This window comes from Drosophila biarmipes, chromosome X (assembly GCF_025231255.1).
Source record: "Drosophila biarmipes strain raj3 chromosome X, RU_DBia_V1.1, whole genome shotgun sequence".
NCBI lineage: Eukaryota > Metazoa > Arthropoda > Insecta > Diptera > Drosophilidae > Drosophila > Drosophila biarmipes.
In genome coordinates, this window is record NC_066611.1 from 5330086 (window position 1) to 5343341 (window position 13256).

Sequence of the window (13256 nt, forward strand, 5' to 3'; positions counted from 1 at the left end):
CCGAAAATTTGCTCGCCTCATCCCTGTAAACCACCCAGCACCCTGCCACCCCCCGACCGGCCACGCCCCCCAGATGACCTCGCCGCCCCCCGTTCCGTTTCGTTTCGTTCCCATAATTGAATTTCTGCTGCTGAAACTAAACACAAAAAATACGATAAAAAGGAAAAAAATCACTAGATGATAGGGAAAAGATAGTACCTTATAGGCTGTAAAGTCTAGAAATAAGAAAGTAATGAAAAATGAATAGAAAACATATTTTCATTAAAATATTAGTATCGTTAAGAATAGTTGGTTACTTAATGATAGATACCAAACGGATAATCAACTTTATCAATATAACACTATTTCTTAAAAAGTGTATACTATGGAGATTTTCTCAAGGGTAAGTTCCCCTTTAAAAAAATAGAAAGAAAGGTAAATAAGTTTAAATTGAATTTCTTATTATTTCTTGTTTATATAGGTATGTATATATTTTATGTACCTTTAAGATCAGAGTGCCAGGGTATCCAAAGAGTGCCAAATAGACACACTGCCGCCTCTCGAAGATGGGTAAAGAACCGAGCCGAGAATGAAGCAGGCAGGGCATAAAAAATAGTGTAAAATTAAATGAAAAATAAACAATGAACATGGCGCAGTTGAATTGAATTGAAGAGCTCTGCTCCTGGCAAGCTTTGAACAGCCAGCGAAAGAGACGGCAGCACTGGCCGCGAAAGAGAGAGCAGATGTGGGGGAGGGGTCATTGTAGTGGCTCAGTTCTTGGCCTGGCATGTCCCGGACTCGTTTGTCTTTGCTTTACCCGGTTTTCGTTTTTAACACATGCGAGTTAAAAATGCTGACATGGCCATGGTTGTGGCGGGGGCGGACCAGAGGGCGGGGCAGCACGGGGGCACACTGGAAGAAATGCCAGGTGATTGATCAGGGAGACAAGTGCACTTTTCCCTGCTTAGAGCAGCTTAAAAAAAAAACAACAAAATATAATGTTATAATATAAAATATTTAATATTTTTATTATAAACTAAACTATAAATGAATTGCAATAAAAATATTAATAGCTCATAAATTACCCAAGGAAAAAAATTACATAAACTTATAAATTTTAAATTAATTTTTAAGACCATTTTTAAAACCATTTCATCTGTTCCTCTAACACACTAAATAACTAATAACCTTAAGTATCTCCTGCAGTATACATAGTGATTGGAAATTTCGCGTTAGGTCTATTGTAAATTATTCAAATGTCCTTAATTTTTGCTTGTGCTATTGGAGGCTATTTCTATGAATTACAAGCGACACACACACACACGCATACAGAGGAACAGCTCTTCCTGCCATCCCGCTCTTACTGTGTGCCATTTCCGTTTCCGTTTTCCACTTTCCACTTGCTGGGTATTTAGTGTTGTCGCCCGGCACCCCAACCCCCCAACCGCCCAGCTCCCCACTGCCCCTCGTGTAATTGTTGTACTTCGCTTGTACTTTCTGTTGTCGCCGTGATTTTGATATTCCCCGCCCGGAATTTCCCGCTTTGCCGTTTTCCTTGCCGCTCGGAAGAGCTCCATGCCACGTGTTTGACAAGGCAGCGATGAGCTCTCGCATGCAACCTAATTGAGTTTCCAGTTTTAAGCCCGCCTCGCATGTGTGTTGCAAGTTGAGCTGTCTGCCACTGCCTCCTGTTTCCTGTCCCCTGGCCCTGCCCCCTGACCCCTGACCCTCTCACCTGCTCCGCAAAGGAGTTTAGTAGGCTGTCACACCGAAAATCCCTTACAATTCCCCCGAAAATCCCCAGCCCAAAAGCGTTAATTAAAAGAAAAGCAGATGGGGGAAAAATGCTACAGAAGTAATGATCCCGTTGGTATGTGAAACGGATGCCACGGCTCTCGCTTACCAAAATAATCGTTTGGCCCCAAAACGATGCCTAGGCACGGGCACAGTGGCTGGGAAGGGCCAATAAGTCCTTAGTTGCATAAAATGGAGTACAGAAAAATGTCTAAAATCCATTTATAAAATGGAAACAATCTCAAATCGCTATATATATGAAAGCTATTTATATATTTCCAAGTGCCTTTTTGATATTCTTGATTAAAATTGCCATGCTTAGACTTCAATCCACTGTACAGTTTCATTGCCATCATTAATATACACATATAATCGTAAAATTCGTGCATCGTAAAGCGATTTGGGGAATCACAGTGCCCACCCTCGCTTAACAATCAGAGCATATTTCTGCTTATCAGTTTCTGGGGGCCATAAAAAAGTTGAAAATTTTGTTTAGCTTGTTGCGGCTCTTTTGCTAATTAAAAGCCGGCAAATCGACGGGCATAAAAGTTGCTAATGAAAAGCTAATGGCTCAAGGAAGAGCGGTTAAGCTGAGAAGTGCCTGGGTAACTGGCAACCGGGAAGTTGTGCCGGAAGTTCAGAGGAATTGATGACTCAAGTGTCCTGGCATCTGTTGTCTCCATCTGCCGTCAGCTCTCCTCTATTCCTTTTTTTTTGTTTGCCCCAGCATGTTACCATCTCCATTTTTGGCACTTGAAAGTTCACAAAACATCGAGGGAACAACGCACATCATTAATTCGAATTTACGTACAACTTTTTGCATTTCTCTTTATCCAACCCCGACTCGCTTTGCTTTCTTCCCCTTTTGCAGCCATCAAAGGTGACTAAATGGTTTCCCAGACACTGATCAATGACAAACAGGAAGCATATAAAGCCGGTGAGCCGAACAAACTAGCCCACAGACTAAAGGATACCCATCAGAGAGTCTTTTTTTTTTAAATATATTAACAAACTACAAAGTAATTTACTACTTTACAGCCATTCCTCAGTTTCAATAAATAGTATGTTTTATTTTAAAACACATCAAACCATTTTTTTACAGGGTATCTGTAAACCCTTAACCAAGGCTCTCCTTTGTGAAACTTTGCGCAAATAATTTGTGCAAAATTGTCGTCTGTCGTCCTCGTGGTAGAAGCAATAAAATCTTTTGGCCATATAAATACAACAAAAAACCCAATGAAGTAGGGTGAAGCAATGGAAATGGGAATGCGAGGGAGAACGTAGAGAGTAGAAAGGAAATAGGAACCGGGCAAGACAAAGGACATTCATCGGTTGAGAGTCGAGTCAAAAGTCAGCCTGGCGGCAAATCGAAGTGAAAGTTTGTCCTATGGGCAATAATGAAAGCTATTGACTGATGGGCTGGGGGAGGTGGTGTTGGAGAACAAACATGCAAACTGCCATTAAAACTGACAAAAATTGCAGAGGGTCTGAGGTGTTGAGAGGCAGCCGAAGCCATCAATAGACTGACAACAAAGTTTGCCCCCTCTTAATCAAAGGTAGTGGCCATGGGCGTGGTTGCAGAGCCGGCAGCCAAAAAAGGGGGTTCGCTGGGACAACCTGTTGATTCGCCATCAATCCCCTTTGATGACACTGTCGTCCGGCCAAATAATTGGCGCCCAACGTGGGACAGGAAATTGCTAAGGAAACCGACGCCCGGCAGTCAATTTTTTTCATGCCGCGACCGATTTTTTTACGACCTGAACATGAAGTTAACGCAAAAGGTTTGACATATTTACCATTTACCATTGCCCGGGCAATTGAAAGGCGAAGAGCAGAGAATAATGGCGCTCACTCAAAGCGTGGCAAAAAGATATACAAGTAAGTAAAGAAGTTCAACAAGGGGGGTTTTGAAAGGATTACAGAAGGATCTGGGTGGAAAATGATTGAGAGCGTGGCAGAAAGTCTTATGAAAAGGGTGAATCAGTTGGGTTGGATAATGGAAATGGAAATAAATTAACAGCAACCAAACGTTATAATCAAATCAATCTTAAACTCAACATCAAACTGTTGTAATATTAATTAGAATAAATGCTATAATATATTTAACGTCTCAAGGACTAATTTGTTCATAGTAAAACAACAAAAACTGTTAAGGATCAGGTTTTGAGCAATTAAAAGATTTATTTTTATGTTAAACGACCATATATTTGATTAGTTTCTCAGAAAACTTGACCTCCAACACGAATCAAAGGATGGACAACTGCATAACGTTTTATTTAAAGACCCCTACCGATCGGCAGGATCTATTGCTGGCCGCTGGAAAATCCAGGGGCTCATTCCCAGGCTCTTGGCAAATTTCCGAGGCACCTCCATCATCATCATCAGCATCATTGCCGGCATTCTGGCCGCACCTGCGGGTGTGTCATAACTTTGTCAAGTGCCACTCAGCACACACATGCACCCTCAAAAGGCACGAGGAGCCAGCCAAAGTGAAATCAAAGCAGCAGAGGTAGGGCAGAAAAAACCAGCGTGGAAAACAAATTCGCGCCCAGTTCAAAAAATCGTAAAAAAGGGGAAGGAGGCGGGTTAACAGCAGCCAGCCAACTGAGCAATGTCATGTGGAGCAGACCAACAAATACAGCAAAACGCCAGACAAAGGCAGCTGGGAAAGCGTGGAAAACGTGGAAAACGTTGTGAAAAGTGGCAAGCAACGAGTAGAAAATAAAACCAAAAACAGAGCAGCTCGGTTCTTTCAGATGAAGTGTTATACATATTTATATGTGCAAAGAGCCAAGGGTTTTGATAAAAAATATATATTTTCGAATAGAAATGGGGATTTGTTTTTAATTGTATGGCTTTTTGAAAGCTTTTAAGTGAAATTTTTATATAAAAATGTCTGCTGGATGTATTTATATTATTTAGGATTTATTTCCGTGCTAATTCTATATTTTCCGAATCCCTTTTGGCTTTCTACCCCTACAACATTATAAAATCCCACTTTTCCTCACTTATTTATGCGACTTGCAGAGCTGTCTCCCTCTTAGCTGACCTCCATTAACTTGCCTTTGACCAGAACTGCATAATTCATGTGCATATTAAAAAGAATTCCCAGCAAATTGCCTCAAACAAGCTCTTTTAAATTCCCTCTATCGGGCCCATCCCCAACCCCCTGCCGCCAAGATGCTGAACAATAAATAAATAAATCAAAGGCATTTAATTTCATTTTGAAGGCAGCAGAGGCGAACCACACGCAGCTGAACTCTGACCTCCGCTTCCTTTTCCTTTGACATAAAAAATGCGTGACACACGCGGCGTATGCGTAATCTGGCCCAGGAGTTGAGGGAGCCAAACGAGAATCCGCAGGGGGTAAAAGCGAAATCAGTGGCATAAACTAAACGGGGGGTGGTGGGGTGGAAAAACGAGGGAAAGCGAGGAAAAGGAGTAGCAGCAGGTCCTGCGGGGCAACTTCACATTGACGCCTTTGTCAATTTGTTCACCTTCAGTCCGCCATTGAAGGGCGAAGCCAGGGAAAAATATGCTGGGATTACACTTGAACTCGAGATTCTTGCTTTACAAACAATCCTAAAAAAGAAATAGTAAAAAAATGTGTTTTAAATTGTCCTCTATAAATGTAAGTTTTTTTACTTTATTTTAGGAAATTACAATTACACATATTTATTAATTTAAAAGCAATAATATTTTTTATAAAATTGCAATTTTATTTTCTACGAGTGCAGCATTTTCAAAAAGGTCTGTACGTGCCACGCCTTTGTTGGTTCTCGCTTTTCCCCTATTTTTATTTTTTGATTCCCCGCCGCCCCGTTGAACTAACAGAGGCCGCCCTGTTGACTTTCCTATCAGGTGGCAATTTATTTAACTGCGTTTGCATTTAAAATTCGTCCCGAAAAGAAGTTCTCGGGGGGCAAATCCAGGCGGAGATTTTCGCCAAACTAAAGAACAGGCGAAGCGGGCAAAAGGAAAATGCGCGAGTGGCAGGTAATCCACGTTAACAGGTTAATGGATCTATTTACTTTTTCATAAACTTCTCGGGGAAACGCTGAGAAGCTGCTTACACGGCTTGTGGGCATTTTATTTCCTGGGAGCCGGCGGAGTTAATAGATCGATTAGCTAAGCCGGAGCTGGGTGGGTGGAAAGACGCATCTTTTAATTCGCTGTTGGTTATAGGGAAAAGCGTATTCAAACTGTTTAAGAACCTAAATGTTTTTTATTATTTTTTGAATAAGAATACTCAAATTCCCCTTAAAAATATTAGAGTTTTCAATGGGATTACCCTTTTCTTCAGAACAGATACTGTTATAGGAACTATAGCGACCAGGGAACTTGGTTCTTGGAGTACTTTAAATTAAAATACCTAAAAATTGGCTTATCATTTTCAATGGGAGTATCCTTTTCCTGAAATAAAACCTAATTTTCGGCAAACAAACTTGACGTACTTGGCCTTCCATTGCTTTAAATTGTCTTACAATTTTCAGAGGAATATTACTGACATGCCCTTCAAAACATTGGTATTTTCAGTGGGATTATCCCCTTTCCGAACTGGAAACCTGTTGGCTAAGCTGCTGACCCCTGATTTTTAAAGTCAGGCCCTTTTCCACCTTCAATTGGCATCGCGCTCTCACATTTAGCTATCTTATTTGATTGACTGACATCTGATGAGGTGGGTGCTGGGGGCTGCTGATTGTGGGCCCCTCCTTCAATGTATCCATGTGACTTCTGGCCCGCCACACATGCTCACAGGCTCACAAGCTCACAGATTCACACACTCAGATACTCACACTCGTAGGCATGACAAATGTCTGGGACATTTCGGCACACTTGTCAGGACTCAAAGCCCAAAAGCCAATTCCCCCGGCACATCACAACACACAGAAAAAAGGAACTCGCACAAAACAGCAAAAAATACGGAAAGAACGGGGAAAGTCGGGAGAAATAGTTAGAAGGGACTTGAGATACACTTACTCTCGCTCTCATCGAGTTCTTAAAAGAACACACTATCATTAAAATAACACAAACTATAAAACATATTAAAACCTCAACGATTATCTCATATCCCTTATATAATTGCCAAGTTTAAATATCCTTCTATATATTTTCCTGCAAAAAGCGCTATAATAGTGGTTTCAAAATAATAAAACCATTGCATTCTGGATCGTAAGACTCTAGCCTTGAGGTATTTCCGCATCCTAAGGGTATCCAGCCCAAGCAGTTCCCCACATGCTGTGCTTTCGCCTTGCCTTCTCCTACTTTTCAGATTCTTTCGCCTTTCACAATTTGTTTCTCTTTTTCCGTGCCGTATTTTTCCGGCTCCATTTCCATGGCGGTTGCAGATTTTCGCATTCCGTTTGATTGTCCCTGGGGAGAGTGGCAGAAAAGTTGCGACTTGTCGGCCGTTCTTGCTTGAAGTGACTTGTTTAAAAATTAAAATTGCATTTTCCACTAATTTGCCCAGGTATTCGATATCTGTGTTTGCATTGATGTGCGACAAGGGCGTCAAATCGATTAGGGTTCGGGGATAGATTTTCTTAATAGCCATAACTTGGTCAAGCCATTTTCCATTTTCCCGCCAGTCATTTGGGTGGTCATTATGGTCATTATCCTCGGACTCCCTTTAGCAGTTTACTTTTATGCACTTTCCCGGCACTTTTCTTCTCAAGCGATGACGCTGCAAGCCGGCGGAGTCATTAGCCCGGGAAATATTGATGGCCGCCATTGACTAGTCATATATCACAAATTACCAAAGCACCAGGGGGCTAATGGGAAGGGGTTTGGAAGGGGTTCGGAAGGGGTTACGTTGTTGGGCTGGCTGACAATTTTAAGCCCCGGCAAAAACGGAAGGCTAATTATTCAACGTCAATTGGCATAAATAATGCAGGAGCAAGTGGAGCAGCAGCAGGAGGGGCAGAAAGAGGGGCAGGCGAGCCGACAACACCGGGATCACAAGGACAATCGATGTCTTATAAGGCCGGACAGGGCCTTCAACCCCTTCTCAACCCCCTCCCCAGAGCACCACTATTAACCCGTGACATAATTACGTGGATTGGCGTGGCCGAGAGGTGCAAGAATATGCAGCTCGCCCACTCGGCATTATTAATTCATTGGAAAGTCCATCAAAGGGATGCCGGGGACCAGTGGGCGTGGCTCATGCCGTCAATGTGTGCGTAATTGATGTTAGAGCCACACTGCTTCTCATTTTCCACTTGGCGATGATGATGACGATGGTGCCGCCGCTGCTCCTTTCTGCATATTTTAGCTGCATGGCCAAAGTTTTGCGCTGAGCGGGATTGGATCTGACAGAAGGTCAAGGAAGGCGGCCGAGGCTGACCTCGGTGCTACACTGGCCAAAGGCACATCCCGGGATTACTATAATTTTGTAATAATCCAGAGGCAATGACAACATTTCCACATCACTTCCGACTTAAAAGGTAAATTCCTATAGAATTCGCGTATGTTCAAAGTCAATAGTAATCATTAGGTTTCAGGAACAAATATTCTCGTATTGCAATGCTATTCCTGTCGTTGGATAGGTTTTTTGCTGAGTGAAAGCACACCTGCGGATCCCCTGGCCCCTCCTGCTTTGTCCCACCTCTGGGGAGTTTAAACGTCGGCGCACTTAGCGGCCGCCTCGACGAGTTGTTAAAAATTTTATTTCTAAAGTGCTGGAAAATTGCCGAGCGCCCACTTGAATCGGCCAAAAGGCCCTCCGCCCACCACTACCTCTTCTCTTAGCTGATTCCCAGCGAGAATTTCGGCCATGCAGCCACCGCCCGCCCGCCTTAACCCCACGCTGGCCCCCTTAACCCATCGCATGCCTGACCACAAAGAACTTTGCGCTCCAAAGTCGCTGCGGCAATCAAGTGATGCCGGGGCGAATGTGCTTCGCACTGGGAAAAATGGTTATTAAATAATATATTTTTTATGTGTTTTGCTTAATAAAATATTTAGTTATGGGGAAGTGCCTTGACATTACTGGCGGATGTTTTTATTTAAGGGTAATATCTTTATGATTTATTTATATTCAGTTGTAGAATATAAATTATTTGATTTAATAAAGGCCTTTCTGAATTTATAGAAACAATAATAGGGTAATTATAAATTAAATAATCATAAAACATATCAATTCATTGAAGATATTGCCACACAACGAAGATCCACTTCCGGATTTCATCCCTTCTGTAAGCTGTCATTTTTCCCTGAGTGCGGAGTGATTTGGATTGCTTCGGGTTGCGCATTCTCCGGTCTGGTCTAGATCGAGGATCTGGAAAGGGTGGCCATGTGGCAGGTTGGATGGTTAGGTGGTTGGCAGTTGGAGGGCTGGATGTGCAGCCGCATCGGAAGCAGTTGGGCTTCGTTCCGTCCTGGGCTGCGCTTGACTTTCGTTTTCCCTTTTGGCTTTCGCCTCACCGAACTCTAGGATTTTCAGATGTGTGTAGGTAGTTTTATAAATTGTGGCATATCGATTTGTTGTGGGCATGGTACTGAACCCAAATCAAAGTCTTGGGTTGCCAGGGAACTGTAAAAAGTTTTCAGGAAACTTTCAAATTAGAGTAGGTTCATATTTTATTCAATATTATTTTTATGCAGGCTGCTAAGAAACGATTGATGTATATGCGCCTAATCATTATATAGTTGTTAGAAACAAAAATACTCAAATATTTTTATACACAATTTTAAAAGAGTAATTTATTTGGTAAAGGTGATCTGGCAAATCGCTAGGGCCCCACAAAATCCGATTGGCAAGTGCGGGAAAAGCCAAGGCATCCCCTGCTGGTTTTACTTTCACTTTGCCAGCCAGTTTAGAGCAGTTTTGAGTGCTCGCTACGTTCATATTCATTTATCATTGATAAGAAACATAATCAAGGAAATGAATGAATGCCTGACTGGGCAAATGAATGAATGAGCGACTGCAGTGAGCCAGAGCGATGGACTGTGTTGCTGGGCGGGTTTCCCTGGCTTTTCCAGGGGCTTTTCCCCGCCCTGGCCCCGCCTTCGCCCCGCATTTCGGCCAAAGTGAGTGCAGCGCTAAGCGCAGTTGACTTGCATCCCTGAGCTTGACTAACGCCATGTGGCAACTGTTTCCAAATCCCCCGCACATCATTCATCTCCATTTCGCAGCCATTCGCCGCTGCAGCAGGACCACCACTCTCCCCCAGGTTTTCCCCCGGCTTTCCCTCGGTTTTCCCCGCTTTTTGCAGCTCTTCCACATTCCTGTGCGGTTTTTTGTTCGCCGCTCTCGCTCTTTTGTCAGATCCCTGACAAGGTCTGGGCCAGAATCTCGTCCAGCTTAAGGAACCAGGAGGGGGATGGGGCAGGGACACGGCTTGTGGACCGCAGGATTCAGTTGATTGATCCTTATCACAGTTTTCACTTTCCTGTAATCCCATCGATTGCTCTCTCCCCCGACAGTTCTCGCACATGGCTGGTTGGACTAGCATTAGACAAATTAGTAAAAATATGTGTATGAGAACTAAAGAGTTCTGAAAAAGTTCCTTTAGCAATTACTGTATATGCAATTTAATGAAAAAGATATTAAATTGTAAAAAAAGTTCTCTAAAATTATAACGATTGTTAGAATAATAAGCTTTTTGCTGTAAGCCTTGATTTGTTTAAACAACTCAACTTAGAAACTCAAAAGGATTATTGGAACTTTGCCAAAAATCTTAACTCGTATTTTTGACAACAATCTGAATCCTATTTTCGACCTAAATATTCAGTTTTTCGGCTGCTGTAATAAAAACAAAAGTCAGAATGAGGAATGCCATACCTCGTTAAGCTGTTTAATTTCCAATCTATTGGCACTAAAATCTGTACATTTTTGACTCTTGAGAATTTTTTGAAAAAATCCTAATGCACCCCCTTACAAAAATTCAAAAATGGGTCAAAAAATAAATTTCTCTTAAAATAATTGGGATTGTTAGCATATCCAGCAAGCTGCCCAAAACAGTCGGGCTTTCTGCTGTACGCCTTAATTTGACTAAACGACAGCTGAAAAACGGAATTATAAATTCGAATTTTTGACTAAAATCTAAATATCGTATTTTTTACAAAAATCTGAATACCAATTTTACGCTCTAAAAAATCCGTTTGTAGCAGTTGTAAAGAAAATATACGTCAGATCGTCGAATGTTGTTTAATTCCAATCTATTGGCACTAAAATCTGTACATTTTATACATTTAAGAATTTTTTGAAAAAAAAATAAATAAATTTCCCCTAAAATGATGATGATTGGGAATCAAAAACGTCGGTCTTTTAGCCGTTCGCACTAATGGCTCTTAAAATTTAGATTTTTTGGGAATATTAAAAATAGCCTTATGCACCCCCTTACAAAAAATGCGAAAATTGGTATTGTGATTAGAATCGTTAGCATTGAAAAAGCTGCTCAACACAGTCGGTCTTTATGCCTTGATATGCAAAGCTACGATTGAAAAAGTAAGGCAAGAGTTGGTCGAAAAGTATTTTTCCCCAAAGTGAAACCCAAAAATCTAAACATATAAGCACATACACACAAAGGTGACCTTAAGCAGTGAACATTCCCATCGATTAGCGATTAAGTTCGCCGGTATTTTATAGATTATTCCTGTGCTGCGTAAAGGCCCCACCTGCAGCAACCCAATTTGCCCGACCACGCCCACAATTATGTAACCCGAAGAATGCGCCACTCTATGCAAAATTAATGTAAAGTTTATGGAGGTGGGAAGGGGCGCAGGGGGGCGCAGGGGAGGGGCGAGTGGGTCACATGTGCCGCGAACTGGTTAAAAGTCAATTAGTCTAATTGCCCAAACGCAATGAATGTCAATTTTAATGAGGCCAGTGCACAGGGGCGACGGGGGAGCAGAGGACAGCGGTCCGCTGGCCATTCGGGTCTGCTTGCCACCCCTTGGGCGGCACTTGCCGCGCTCTTTGGCCTGTCAAAGGAAGCAGGTACCCATCATCACATCCACTCAAAATCATAACAGACAACATCAACGGCAGCAGCAATAAGCATAAAAAACATGGGTAAATAAGCAGAAACAACGCGAGCGACGACCCAACTGCAGACATAAGCAGACTTAACTGAAGGAAAGCTGACTTCAAGTGAAAATGAAGGGAAGCGGAGGGTACGGTGGAAAACAGCCTGGGACAAAATATACTTATTAAGTATTTACTATAAACTTATATAAAAATAGTTAATATACTCAGTATATATTTATTTGGCATTCAAAATATTTCGTATGCGAAAAATAAATCAGGGAACATCAGAAAATATGCGATAAAAAATATGTATAACGTAATACGATTTTTATAAAAGATGCAGATGATATGATAAAGTATAAGTAAGCCAGAAAAAAGTATCTTTCAACAGTTTTCTTAAAAGCTAAAAAGTTGTAGCTTTGAATACCTTTAGGATTACAAATAATATTTCATAACAATTTTGCAACAGTTTTTCATAAAAACTGCAAAGTTGGGACTTGGCATATTCTACTATAAATAATTAAATCATAATAAATGATCAAATATACTTAAGTCATAATCCAATAATCTGCCAATTCTTTCTTTTTAGGTTACGAAGCTGGGACTTGGCATATTTCAAACCCTTATGATAAAATATACTTATGTATATGATATAAAATAATATAAAAAAATACTGTTGCTTATCTCTTACTACAAACATTTTCCAAATACTCTTCAAAAGCAATATAATTTAAGCCGAAGTTCAATTTTTATATGTAAATATTTTACGTATTTCCTGCTTTCCTGCTCAATTTTAGCAATAAAGTATACGAAGGGTAACCAGAATCCACGGTGGTCAGGGAGTCCCACCAGGACTGAACGAGAGTGACGGCAAAAAGCAGGGAGAGGAGCAAGAACAAGAGAAGAAGTGAAAAAGGACACTCGTAAACTTTGCACCTCACTTGCTAATGTGGCAGCTTAGAGACAGAGACAGCGACAGAGAAAGCGACAGAGAAAGCGACAGAGAAAGCAGAAGAGTCCCCCCCCTTGCTTTCAGCATATTTTTCGGGGTCTCGCAAAATGAAAGTGGGCGTTGCGAAAGTTTTGCACTCGAATTTTTACTACTTTCGTTTTTATTTTCGGGTGTATGTGGGTAAACTGCAATTAGGGAGGTCAAAGGTGGCCAAGAAAAAGGCGAGGAAAAAAGGCAAAAAGTAGCAACGTGTCAATTAATTAATTTAATTCAGTCCAAACTTTTGCATTAAGAAAAAATTGTGCAAGAGCACTGGTAAGTATACAAGCACTGGGAAAAATTAGCATGTTTCCTTGCATTACTTATTATTATTATTTTATAATGGATTTATTTTATAATCGATTTATTCTGTATTGCATTTATTTTATATTGTATTTATTTTATTTTGCCCATATTTTACAGATTCAAAGTGAGTAAAAATTATTTAAGCAAACACTGAGAAAAAACTAACTTGTTTTCTTACATTATTTATTTTTATTTATTTATATTGTATTTATTTTT